Source organism: Syngnathus acus, unplaced genomic scaffold (assembly GCF_901709675.1).
Source record: "Syngnathus acus unplaced genomic scaffold, fSynAcu1.2, whole genome shotgun sequence".
Lineage (NCBI taxonomy): Eukaryota > Metazoa > Chordata > Actinopteri > Syngnathiformes > Syngnathidae > Syngnathus > Syngnathus acus.
The window spans coordinates 224,498-238,068 of NW_023590221.1; the positions used below are offsets into that span (position 1 = coordinate 224,498).

At 44.9% G+C, this 13,571-nt stretch overlaps 1 long non-coding RNA gene across 1 annotated transcript; it reads right to left on the reverse strand.

Annotated features, from left to right (window-relative positions):
- Positions 1–6,864: 6,864 nt before the first annotated feature.
- LOC119118824 lies at positions 6,865–8,286 on the reverse strand. The gene is made up of 2 exons (XR_005096978.1): positions 8,179–8,286; positions 6,865–7,342 (listed from the first exon to the last, which is right to left on the reverse strand). It is a non-coding gene; the product is annotated as an uncharacterized LOC119118824 (long non-coding RNA).
- Between the last annotated feature and the right edge of the window lie 5,285 nt (positions 8,287–13,571).

Genomic DNA, 13,571 nt, shown 5'->3' on the forward strand with positions numbered 1-13,571 from the left:
GGACACGGCGGAGTTCCTTTTCATGATGTGCTGCCCCTTCTTGCACCGCTACCCTCCAGCAGTTCCTGTTCAAGGCGATGCGCTCCCAGTCCTGAGATGTTATTTGGAATTTCTTGAGACTGGTCTTGAGGTTGTCCTTAAAACGTTTCTTTTGCCCGCCCGGGGCTCGCGGACCTCTCTCCAGCTGGGAGTATAACATCTGTTTGGGGAGGCGGGTGTCAGCCATGCGGATGAGATGTCCTGTCCATCGGAGTTGGTGCTGCATTATTAAGGTGGTGATGCTCGGTATCCTGGCTTCCTCCAGAACGCTGATGTTTGTGCGTCTGTCCTCCCATTTGATCCTGAGTATTTTCCTCAAGGTTCTCTGGTGGTGTTGTTCAAGAGCTCTTAGTTGCCTGCTGTAGGTTGTCCATGATTCTGCCCCATAAAGTAAGGTGGGGAGAACCACAGCTTTGTAAACCAGGAGGTTGGTGTCAACCCGGAGGTCTCTGTCTTTAAAGACTCTTTTCCGCAGTCTGGCATACGCTCCACTGGCACAGCTCAGGCGATGGTTGACCTCAGAGTCAATGTCCGCTTTGGAGGAGAGAAGGCAGCCGAGGTAGGGGAAGTGGTGAACATATTCAAGTGCAGTGTTGTCCACATTTATGATGGGCGGAGTAGATGGCTGGTTGGGTGGGGGTTGATGTAGCACCTGGGTCTTCTTGATGTTCACGGTCAGACCCAGGGCTCTGTATGCCTTAGCGAAGGAGTTCAGGATGCCCTGGAGGTCTTCTGCAGAGTGTGCTGCAATGGCATTATCGTCTGCATACTGAAGCTCCACGACCGTGGTGGTTCTGATCTTGGTTTTGGCTTTGAACCTGTTAAGGTTGAAGAGCCTGCCATCAGTTCTGTACCAAATTGGGATTCCGTGTGGTAGTTCTTCGTTGATGAGGTGGAGTATGGCGGCAATGAACACAGAGAACAGGGTGGGTGCAATGATGCATCCCTGTTTGACCCCTGTCTCTACAGTGAAAGGCTCAGTCAAGGAGCTGTTGTTGAGCACTGTGGCTGTCATTCCGTCATGTAATAAACGCAGTATTCTGACGTATTTATCCGGGCAACCATACTTCAGAAGGATTTTGTCAGGTCTATGAAAGCCATGAACAAAGGCTGTTTATGCTCACGGCATTATTCCTAGAGTTGGCGTGCTGTAAAAATCATGTCTGCAGTGCCTCTAGATGGGCGAAAACCGCACTGCGATTCTGGGAGAACTTCCTCAGACAGTGGCAGTAGGCGATTGGCAAGAACACGAGCAAGTACTTTGCCAACTGTTGAAAGGAGCGAGATGCCGCTATAGTTTCCGCAATCCGCTTTGTCCCCTTTCTTGAAAATGGTCACTATCAGAGCATCCCTGTGCTCCGAGGGGAGTACTTCTTTTTCCCAGACCTTCAGAAAGAAGGAATGGAGGTGGCGCTGGAGCTCTACTCCACCTTCCTTTAGGACCTCAGCTGGGATCCCATCTGGCCCAGAGGCCTTGTTGTTCTTCAGGCTCCTGATGGCATCTTGGACCTCTGCTAAAGTGGGAGGTTCACCCATGTCTTCCCTGATGGGACTCTGAGGGATGTGACTGAGGAAATCTGACTGAGTTGTGCTGTCACGGTTGAGGAGTTCCTGAAAGTGCTCTCTCCACCGGTTGTTTATGGACTCATTGTCCTTCAACAGCTCCTGCCCGTCTTTAGAGCGTAGGGGGTTTTGGCCGCGATGGCTTGGGCCGTAGACAGCCTTAGTAGCGCTGAAAAAGCCTCTGGTGTCACCAGAGTCTGACAAACTCTAGATTTCCAGTGCCCTTTCTGTCCACCAGGAGTTTTTAATCTGTCTCACCCGGCTCTGGACGTCAGCCTTGGCTCTGGAGTTAGCCTGTCTCTTTGCTGTGCAGGTGATGTCATTTTGCCAGACACGAAAGGTTTCCCTTTTCTTGGAGATGAGCTGTTCTATCTCCGTGTCGTTCTCATCAAACCAGTCCTGATGCTTTCTGGCCTTGTACCCGAGAGTGGCACGGCAGGTGTCGAGGATGGAAAACTTGAGCAGGCTCCAGTGTTCGTCAATGTCCTCAGGGTATTCCTGATTGAGGCTTTCTCCAAGAGAGGCCTGAAACTGCTGCAGGGCGGCAGTTTTGTTCAGGGTCTCAAGGTTTAGTCTCTGCCGGCTCAGCTTCTTTTGCAGTCTCCTCTTCCTCTTGAGTCTGATGGACATCGTGGATCGTATCAGGCGGTGATCTGTCCAGCAGGCCTCTGAATCCATCGTGGCTTTTGTGATGCTCACGTCGCGCTGATCCCTGGCCCTGACAATGACATAGTCAATAAGATGCCATTGTTTAGAACGAGGGTGTCTCCATGAACCATTGAGTTTGTTCTTCTGGCGAAAGATGGTATTGGTGATGGTAAGGTCGTATTGAGCACATTTGCTAAGAAGCAAAACCCCATTGGAGTTGATGTTTCCAATGCCTTCCTTTCCAATGGTGCCCTTCCAGAGGTGGTGGTCTCGGCCCACTCTGGCATTGAAATCTCCCAATATAATAATCTTGTCCTCCTTGGGGATTTTTGACAATACCTCATCCAGACAGGCATATAAGGCCTCTTTTTTGTCCTCATCGGAAACGAGGGTAGGTGCATAAGCACTAAGAACTGTTGCCGTCATCTAACATCCACCGCCTGATGTGCCAGCTTGTGACTAGGGGCTTCCAGACTTCACAATCCTGCCCGGCGCGATAGCCTCCTGAAATACAAAGATGCGCTTATTTTAGCAAAAACTAATTATTTCTCGCAAATTATTAATCTCAATAAAAACAATCCTAAATACTTATTTGATACAGTGGCAAAGCTGACGTGGTGCCATCCGACCTCCGATAGCTCCTTCCACTCAGCCGACGGGTTCATGAAATTTTTCGCTTGAAAGATTGAATCCATTAGGGATGAGATCAAGATGACAGTTCCAATCGCTCAGTCGAGACCGCCCATTACCGGCGCTGACGAACATGCAATAACCCTATCAAATTTTAAAAGTGTGTCCGTTGAAAGGCTCACGCAATTGGTTAGTGCGGCTAAGCAAACGACATGTTCACTCGACCCGCTCCCAGCCAAACTATTTAAAGAATTACTTCAAATTTTAGGACCGTCCGTCTTAAATATAATTAATCTGTCTGTCTCCTCTGGACAGCCTTTAAAACCGCTATCATTAAACCGCTACTTAAGCGACCAAATCTCGACCCGGACTGTCTCAGTAATTATAGGCCGGTTTCAAATCTCCCATTCGTAGCAAAACAACGAGTAGTCCATGGTAATGCGACCTCTGAGCTCTATAACGTCACTTGTGGTGTCCCGCAGGGATCGGTACTCGGACCAATTCTATTTAATATGTATATGATTCCGCTTGGGGACATAATACGTAAATATAACATTAGTTTTCAATGTTAGGCGGATGACACTCAATTATATATGCCGTTATCGATGACAAATCCGCAGGACTGTTGTAATCTTGAGGCGTGCCTTGCGGAGATCAAGCAATGGATGTCTCTCAATTTCCTTCGTCTTATCCCAGATAAAACTGAGATGTTGATAATTGGTCCAGCTTGTTATCACCACTTATTTAAGGAAACCACTATAACTATGGATAACTGTACTATCACTCAGAGCGATACTGTAACTAATCTCGGGGTAACATTTGACCAAACGCTCTCCTTTCAAAAGCACAATAAGAACATAACTAAAATTGCGCTTTTTTACCTCCGTAATATTCGTAAGATTCGTCCGATTCTCTCGTGATGCGGAAACTATTATACATGCGTTTATTATGTCGCGCCTGGACTACTGTAACGCATTATCAAAGTCAAAGTCAAAGTCTGCTTTATTGTCAATTTCTTCACATGTCAAGACATACAAAGACATTGAAACTGCGTTTCCTACTATCCCACGGTGGAGACAAGACATATTACACCCAATTGGTCCACAGACAAACAAAACATTCAAGTAAACAATACACAAAGTAAAAATAAGAAGGCACATAGTATATAAATGTATTATTTATTTATATAAAGGCCGGTCCACGAAAATATTTCTGACACGTAACCGGTCCGTGGCGCAAAAAAGGTTGGGGACCAGTGATTTAGTAGAAGGTGGCTACAGATAAAAGTTTGAGTTCATTTTGAAAAACTAACAGGTCACTCACTTAAGATGCACGCACAACCAATGCAGCTCTCTAATAACTCTGCTGCAAACATAGGTTAACGCACTTGGGTTGAAAACCGAACCCCAGTCTTTCACGCGACAAGCAGAGATACTATCCACGATACTAACAAGGAACATGCCCTGTGTTGGGGCAAGATGGACTGCTTGGCGGGAGAAAGGAAAGGGAGGAAGCAGAAAGGGGAACGCTCACAGAACACATGCGCTTATAACTATTATGTGGATTTTAACCATCTGTAAACGTTATTAAAACAGTACTGAAATGGGGCAATCTGCTGGTCTTTTTCGTATATGCCTGCCTTCAAGTTTAGAGGGCACTACCTTTAGGGGGCGCATTAGAGGTTAGGGTTAAAGGTGAGGGGGTTACCGTTAGCGAGTTAGCAGGTTAGGGGTTAATTATTAGGGTTTGGTTATTGTTCTGGTTTTAGAGTTAGCGTTAGGGCTTGAAGTTAGGGAATTAGGAGCCTTAGGCCAACCAGATTCCATTTATTCCATTAATCACTGACATTCAGTCTTCAGGTCCATGGGCTACCAATCGGAATGTAACGGGGTCAGCTGGTCGACTATGGAGCTCATCGGTGCAGGGGAATGATTCTCGCTTAGGGTGCATCATTACCTGGGTTTAACTCCCGGACGATCTCTTCTTGGAAACACTGTTGTCTATCATTACGTGGAGCGTTTGACAGGCCAACGTTACACGGAATGTAACATGGTCTGCAAGCTTCCGTCATGGCTCGTTGGTCTAGGGGTATGATTCTTGCTTTGGGTGTCGGAGGTCCTGGGTTCAACTCCCAGACAAGCCCTTCTTTAAAACGTTGCTGTTGATCAACTAGCCCAATTTAATTTTGGGCGCTAGCCCGAATCCATACACGGTGGATGGCGGCAGTGATATTTGAGAAGTGAAATGAAGTTTATTGGATTTGCAGACAGTGTGCAATCATTATTTCATCAAAAGTAGGCAGGTACATAAATTTGGGCACCCCAAGAGAAAAATGACAATATTTCAATATCAATATTTAGTAGATCCTCCTTTTGCAGAAATAACAGCCTCTCGACCAGTGGTTCTTAACCTGGGTTCGGTCGAACCCTAGGGGTTCGGTGAGTCGGTTTCAGGGGTTCGGCAGAGCCTCCACTCCGGAGGTCCAAACACACCTGATTAATAAATTCGCATATCTGAACTGGTCTCGCAAAGGCAACAGCAGAAGTCACACTGATTTGCTGGTATGTCATTTGTTGTGAATTCATGCATTGTGTTGGTTCTATTCTTTGAACAAGGTGATGTTTATGCACGGCTCATTTTGTGCACCAGTAAAAACATCTCTGTCTTCAATTTGAAAAAAATAAATATATATTCACAAAAGAGGGGTTCGGTGAATGGGCATATGAAACTGGTGGGGTTCAGTGCCTCCAACAAGGTTAAGAATCACTGCTCTAGACACTTCCTATAGCTTCCAATGAGTGTGGATTCTGGTTGAAGGTATATTTCACCATTCTTCTTGACAAATCTGAAAGTCCCATAAACTTCATTTCACTTCTCAAATATCATTGTGTCTGTCCGCTATATAATATATTTTACTGATATTGCCTCTGAACAGGCGAGCAAGTGCTCCTCCGGCCGTCATGACTACATTCTACCGTGGCACCATTGAGAGCATCCTCTCCAGTTGTATCGCTGTTTGGGGTGGTAGCTGCACTGAATACAACATGAAGGCCCTGCAGCGCATAGTGAACACAGCTGGTAAGATTATTGGTGCTTCACTCCCCTCCCTGAAGGACATTTACACCTCCCATCTCACCCGCAAGGCGACCGCGATCGTGAGTGATGTGAGTCACCCCGCTCACTCTTTGTTTGATCTTCTGCCCTCTGGGAAGAGGTACAGGAGCCTGCGCTTCCGCACCACCAGACTCACCAACAGCTTCATACTCCAGGCTGTTATGATCCTGAACTCTCTCCCCCCTTCTGCGTAGCGTCCTGTACTTTTGCGGTATATTCTGACTGTCTGCTGTATGCACACTTGCTCCATTTTTGCTCCTCTTATTTATTATGTTATTTATTTATTTATTATTTATTCATCACTCTTATTTATTCATTGTTTGTGCCTTCTTGTTTTTATTTTTCGTGTTGTTTACTTGTATGTATATTGTGTACTATGTCTTGTCACCGTGGGATAGTGGGAACGTAATTTCGATTTCTTTGTGTGTCTTGGAATGTGAAGAAATTGACAATAAAGCAGACTTTGACTTTGACTTTTGACTTTGATAAAGGAAAATCTTGAAATAGATTTTGCATACAAATGATACTTTTGCATATGACCGTATATGTAACTCGGAGAACATGTGATTGATTACTTTATCAAATACTATTTGACTAAATATTTGAGGTCCCACTGAAACTTAAAACTCGGATCACGGGATTCAGAGTCCAGAGTGCTAATCATAACACCATGGAATAGACACACACACGCACGCGCACACACGCACGCGCACACACGCACGCGCGCACACGCACACGCACACACACACACACACGCATCCTTGTTAACCTCCCTCTGCAGGACCCAAAGTACTTTACTGAGTTGTGGGGTCCACCCTTTCTAGTGGTCCAAGAACTATGAAAAAAATCAGGCAAGTCTCAAAAAAAATCTTGTTACTAAAAATCACTTTCAATAAACACAATTCAAAACTTTATTTTACATGTCAGTTTTTCAGTCACATGTGGGGCCTGTTTCTAACCTTCAGGCTTTGCGGGGTCCACCTTTACACACATGAGATTTTTAGTCAGTTATGGGGCTCGCTTTTAATATTTCAACCTTAAGAGGTCCACCTATACACACATGACAAATAGTGAACAAATGGTGAAACAGGACCAGCCATGTGTTTCTACCTCTGTTAAGGGAAGCTCTTTCACTCATATTTTCTCCTCATGGTGGTTATTCTATTTTTGACAAAGTACTTAACAGCTTTCCAGTCTCTGTTACTCAGTGCTTGTGGTTCTGCAGCAATGCATCTCTCGCAGTCAAACTTACCAGGAACCTGATTTGTCAATATATACTTCCTTAAATGTTTATTTACTGCAGCACATTCCTCTGGGGTCCAGCTTCTTTTCACAACTTTTTCTTTACCTAAGGGCATAAGAAGAGCACTTTTTAGTTGACAACTTAATTAGAACAAGACTGCATAAAGAATACATTCACTTTATGTACAATAGTCCGACAAAATAATTTAAATGAGATATTTTAAAAAGTCAACTATCTTTGTCAACGGTGATGAGCCCACAATAGACATAAGTAAATCAGTTATTATCTGGGATATTAATCCGGTCATTTAAGTTGCTCGGTGGTCTTCAGTGTCAGCTGTTTTCATATTAACAAAATTAAAAATAGATGCACAAAAGGGCAATATTAGAATGGCCCCAGTTTTGGAGGTGGGGGAAAGAGGTCTCTCATTTTCTTGACTACTTTTAAGCAGTTTTGCATTTGACCAGAGTGTCACTGCTGGTAGATGAAGCAATTCCTGGCCCCTACAGAGGTTGCACAGGCAGCACATTGGGATGCACCATTTCTCTGACAAAACCATTAAGAACAGATACAAGTTGTTGCAAAATCAGGGAAAATAAAAATCTGAAAAAAACTTTTTTCAGACAGTGTTTTACATGTATGGGGAATTTGCTTTGATAACGTGCTACACATAGACAAACAAAGATGATATAAATAAATTTGGATGGGTTAATTTTCATTTTATCACAAAATTCAACTATGATTGAATAAAGGTCTAAACTTTAGACCTTACATGTCTTAGAAAAAAAGTCGTGGTGTTTAATATATCTTGCTTGGGTCATCTAAATCTTAGTAAGCAGCATATGTGAGGATAATTAGATACTGATACAGTAGTAACAATTGGACAATTTAAAAGCAACCGTGATAAAGTTATATATTGAAAAGGATTACTCTAAACTCACCTCACTTTTTGGCAGACTTTTCATTACTTGGGCCACGAGATGTGAAGGTACAAGAGGTCACTTCTATGACTTCTGGCATCAGCCCATCTGAAATGATGATTTTTAAGTACAGAACAAAATATGTTAAACTTATCTTATTAGGACAGCAAACACACGGATCAAGGGTACAGTTTCTAACAGCAAACTAAAGAGAAAAAAAAACTATCTACACTTGTGCTCATAAGGAGTTATTTATTACAATAATGTCCTGTAGAACCAATCTTGTTGGAACCAAATTTGGATTTTGGTAAATACTAGACAGGAGCAGATATGAATGTAATGGACTATTTACTGTACTTTACTTATATATACTGTAGTGGTTTGTGCTGTGGACTCTCACCCCAGCGACTTGAGTTCAAGTCTCAGTGGAACCTCAACTATTTTGGCATTTACCTATTCCCATGTATGCTATTTGCTTGTGAGCTGCTCTATAAAACCATATAGGTAACTTCCATGGATTAATAGTGTGGGTTCCATACTGTAGTGGTTAGTACTCTAGACTCTCACCCCAGCGCCCTGCGTTCAAGTCTCAGTGGAACCTCAACTATTTTGGCATTTACCTATTCCTATTTATACTATTCCTATATCTGGCTTGTGAGCTGCTCCATAAAACCATATACGTAACTTCCATGGAATATTGGTGTGCGTTCCATAGTGTAGTGGTTAATGCTTTGGTCTCTCACCCCAGTGACCTGAGTTCAAGTCTCAGTGGAACCTGAACTATTTTGACATTTACCTATTCCTATCTATGCTATTTGCTTGTGAGCTGCTCCATAAAACCAGATAGCTAACTTCCATTGATTAATGGTGCGGGTTACATACTCTAGTGGTTAGTGCTCTGGACTCTCACCCCAGCGACCAGAGTTCAAGTCTCAGTGGAACCTCAAGTATTTTGGCATTTACCTATTCCTATCTATACTATTTACTTGTGAGCTGCTCCATAAAACCATATAGGTAACATCCATGAAGTAATGGCGTGGGTTCTGTAGTGTAGTGGTTAGTGCTCTGTACTCTCACCCCAGCGACCTGAGTTCAAATCCCAGTGGGACCAAAAATATCTTATCCTTGAAAAATTTGCAACAGAGTTGCTCGTGTGCTCCCCCATAAAACCATATACCATATGCTAGGGTAAGGGCTAGGGTAAGGGCTAGGGTTAGGAATAGGGTAAGAGCTAGGGTTAGGAATAGGGTAAGAGGTAGGGTTAGGGTTAGAGCTAGGGCTAGGGTTAGGGTAAGAGGTAGGGTTAAGGTTAGAGCTAGGGTTAGGGTAAGAGGTAGGGTTAAGGTTAGAGCTAGGGCTAGGGTTAGGACTCTCACCCCAGCGACCTGAGTTCAAGTCTCAATGGAAAAAAATGGCCAAACAGAAAGGTGAGGGGTAAGAGCTAGGGTTAGGATTACGGTTAGAGTAAGAGCTAGGGTAAGGATTAGGGTTAAGGTTAGAGCTAGGGGTTAGGGTTAGGAATAGGGTTAGGGTAAGAGCTAGGGCTAGGGTTAGGAATAGGGCTAGGGTTAGGAATAGGGTAAGAGGTAGGGTTGAGGTAGGAATAGGGTTAGAGCTAGGGTTAGGAATAGGGTAAGAGGTAGGGTTAGGGTAAGAGGTAGGGTTAAGGTTAGAGCTAGGGCTAGGGTTAGGACTCTCACCCCAGCGACCTGAGTTCAAGTCTCAGTGGAAAAAAATGGCCAAAAAGAAAGGTGAGGGGTTAGAGCTAGGGTAAGAGCTAGGATTAGGGTTAGGGTTAGGTTTAAGGTTAGAGCTAGGGTTAGGGTTAGGAATAGGGTAAGAGCTAGGATTAGGATTAGAGCTAGGGTTACGGTTAGGATTAGGGTAAGAGTTAGGGTTACAGTTAGGGTTAGAGCTAGGGTTAGGGTTAGGAATAGGGTAAGAGCTAGGGTTAGAGCTAGGGTTAGGGTTAGGAATAGGGTAAGAGGTAGGGTTAAGGTTAGAGCTAGGGCTAGGGTTAGGGTAAGAGGTAGGGTTAAGGTTAGAGCTAGGGCTAGGGTTAGGACTCTCACCCCAGCGACCTGAGTTCAAGTCTCAGTGGAAGAAAATGGCCAAAAAGAAAGGTGAGTTTGTAAAACTGCAGTTTAAGGTCAGTACTCGTTTTCAATATTGATTTTTATATATATATTTTTTAATTCCACCACTTTTAAATAGTCCATTACATTCATATCTGCTCCTGTCTAGTATTTACCAAAATCCAAATTTGGTTCCAACAAGATTGGTTCTACAGGACATTATTGTAATAAATAACTCCTTATGAGCACAAGTGTAGATAGTTTTTTTTTCTCTTTAGTTTGCTGTTAGAAACTGTACCCTTGATCCGTGTGTTTGCTGTCCTAATAAGATAAGTTTAACATATTTTTTTCTGTACTTAAAAATCATCATTTCAGATGGGCTGATGCCAGAAGTCATAGAAGTGACCTCTTGTACCTTCACATCTCGTGGCCCAAGTAATGAAAAGTCTGCCAAAAAGTGAGGTGAGTTTAGAGTAATCCTTTTCAATATATAACTTTATCACGGTTGCTTTTAAATTGTCCAATTGTTACTACTGTATCAGTATCTAATTATCCTCACATATGCTGCTTACTAAGATTTAGATGACCCAAGCAAGATATATTAAACACCACGACTTTTTTTCTAAGACATGTAAGGTCTAAAGTTTAGACCTTTATTCAATCATAGTTGAATTTTGTGATAAAATGAAAATTAACCCATCCAAAATATGAGTGAAAGAGCTTCCCTTAACAGAGGTAGAAACACATGGCTGGTCCTGTTTCACCATTTGTTCACTATTTGTCATGTGTGTATAGGTGGACCTCTTAAGGTTGAAATATTAAAAGCGAGCCCCATTTTAAATCTGTAATCTGTCTTGTATTTGACTCAACATAGTAATATTTATACTCTTTGGTGGCTCGGTGGTACACTGGTTAGCACGTCCGCTTCACAGTTAGGAAAGTGCGGGTTCGATTCCACCAACGGCTGTTGCATGTTGTTGATGATGTCTGTTGTTGGGTCAGGAAAACTAAGATGTGGAGTAACGGTTGGTTCTTTATTGGCAAGATCTTGGGTTGTTTAATGGCCGGTCAATGCACATGGCACTTCAGCAGATGTAACAACACTAGGTCAGGTCTCCAGGTCAGAAGGTTTTATACTGTCCGGAAAAGGCGGGAAAGCTTCACCTGAGCATTTGGTATCTATGTGTATTGGAGAGTCACTGCCCTGTGTGTGTGTGTGTGTGTGCGTGTGTGTGTGTGTGTGTGTGTGTGTGTGTGTGTGTGTTCCATCAGCACACAGGGCGTGTGATGCGTCAGTGCAGTCGTGTTGGAGTCGTAGTGCCTGTAGTTTGTGCATGCTGCATGCTGCGTCTGCTTGCCACTTTTCTGCTTTCAGCTACCGCCACCGGCTAGCCCTCTGTTTCCGGGGGTGAAAAGAGGAGCCGAGTGTATAAGCCGGTACACAGCCTCTCCATTGCCAAGACTTGCACACGCCTCCTCGTGGCCACACACGGCAACTGGCACCTTGTGGTCCCAGGCTAAGTTGTGCAGGATCTCGGAGCAGCAGTGGGCCCCAGAGATGTGGCATGTAGGCCCACCGGTGTGTGGACACGCCCTACTGCCCATCAACCACTGTGGGTAAACAGCTCCAGCTATGGGTAAAATAGTGAAGACCTCAACGGTGGACCAGGCGGAGGATGATAGCTGACCTAAGGGGTGGCGTCACAACGGCTGGGAAGGCGGATGAAGGCTGCAGCAGAAAAGGGTCACCAGTCATCTTGGTCTCCTTGCCACTGGACTCTGACCCCGATCTGTCAAGGACAGTGTGGTGACTGTCTGTGCACCAGTCTCCCCACTTTAAACAAAGTCACGCACAGGCGTCTTTTTCAGGGAGTCCACCTTACATCCCGGATTAAAGTCCTGTGGCGACCAGTAAGTGGCAACGGGGGCAGGATTGTGAAGTCTGGAAGCCCCTAGTCACAAGCTGGCACATCAGGCGGTGGATGTTAGATGACGGCAACAGTTCTTAGTGCTTATGCACCTACCCTCGTTTCCGATGAGGACAAAAAAGAGGCCTTATATGCCTGTCTGGATGAGGTATTGTCAAAAATCCCCAAGGAGGACAAGATTATTATATTGGGAGATTTCAATGCCAGAGTGGGCCGAGACCACCACCTCTGGAAGGGCACCATTGGAAAGGAAGGCATTGGAAACATCAACTCCAATGGGGTTTTGCTTCTTAGCAAATGTGCTCAATACGACCTTACCATCACCAATACCATCTTTCGCCAGAAGAACAAACTCAATGGTTCATGGAGACACCCTCGTTCTAAACAATGGCATCTTATTGACTATGTCATTGTCAGGGCCAGGGATCAGCGCGACGTGAGCATCACAAAAGCCACGATGGATTCAGAGGCCTGCTGGACAGATCACCGCCTGATACGATCCACGATGTCCATCAGACTCAAGAGGAAGAGGAGACTGCAAAAGAAGCTGAGCCGGCAGAGACTAAACCTTGAGACCCTGAACAAAACTGCCGCCCTGCAGCAGTTTCAGGCCTCTCTTGGAGAAAGCCTCAATCAGGAATACCCTGAGGACATTGACGAACACTGGAGCCTGCTCAAGTCTTCCATCCTCGACACCTGCCGTGCCACTCTCGGGTACAAGGCCAGAAAGCATCAGGACTGGTTTGATGAGAACGACACGGAGATAGAACAGCTCATCTCCAAGAAAAGGGAAACCTTTCGTGTCTGGCAAAATGACATCACCTGCACAGCAAAGAGACAGGCTAACTCCAGAGCCAAGGCTGACGTCCAGAGCCGGGTGAGACAGATTAAAAACTCCTGGTGGACAGAAAGGGCACTGGAAATCTAGAGTTTGTCAGACTCTGGTGACACCAGAGGCTTTTTCAGCGCTACTAAGGCTGTCTACGGCCCAAGCCATCGCGGCCAAAACCCCCTACGCTCTAAAGACGGGCAGGAGCTGTTGAAGGACAATGAGTCCATAAACAACCGGTGGAGAGAGCACTTTCAGGAACTCCTCAACCGTGACAGCACAACTCAGTCAGATTTCCTCAGTCACATCCCTCAGAGTCCCATCAGGGAAGACATGGGTGAACCTCCCACTTTAGCAGAGGTCCAAGATGCCATCAGGAGCCTGAAGAACAACAAGGCCTCTGGGCCAGATGGGATCCCAGCTGAGGTCCTAAAGGAAGGTGGAGTAGAGCTCCAGCGCCACCTCCATTCCTTCTTTCTGAAGGTCTGGGAAAAAGAAGTACTCCCCTCGGAGCACAGGGATGCTCTGATAGTGACCATTTTCAAGAAAGGGGACAAAGCGGATTGCGGAAACTATAGGGGC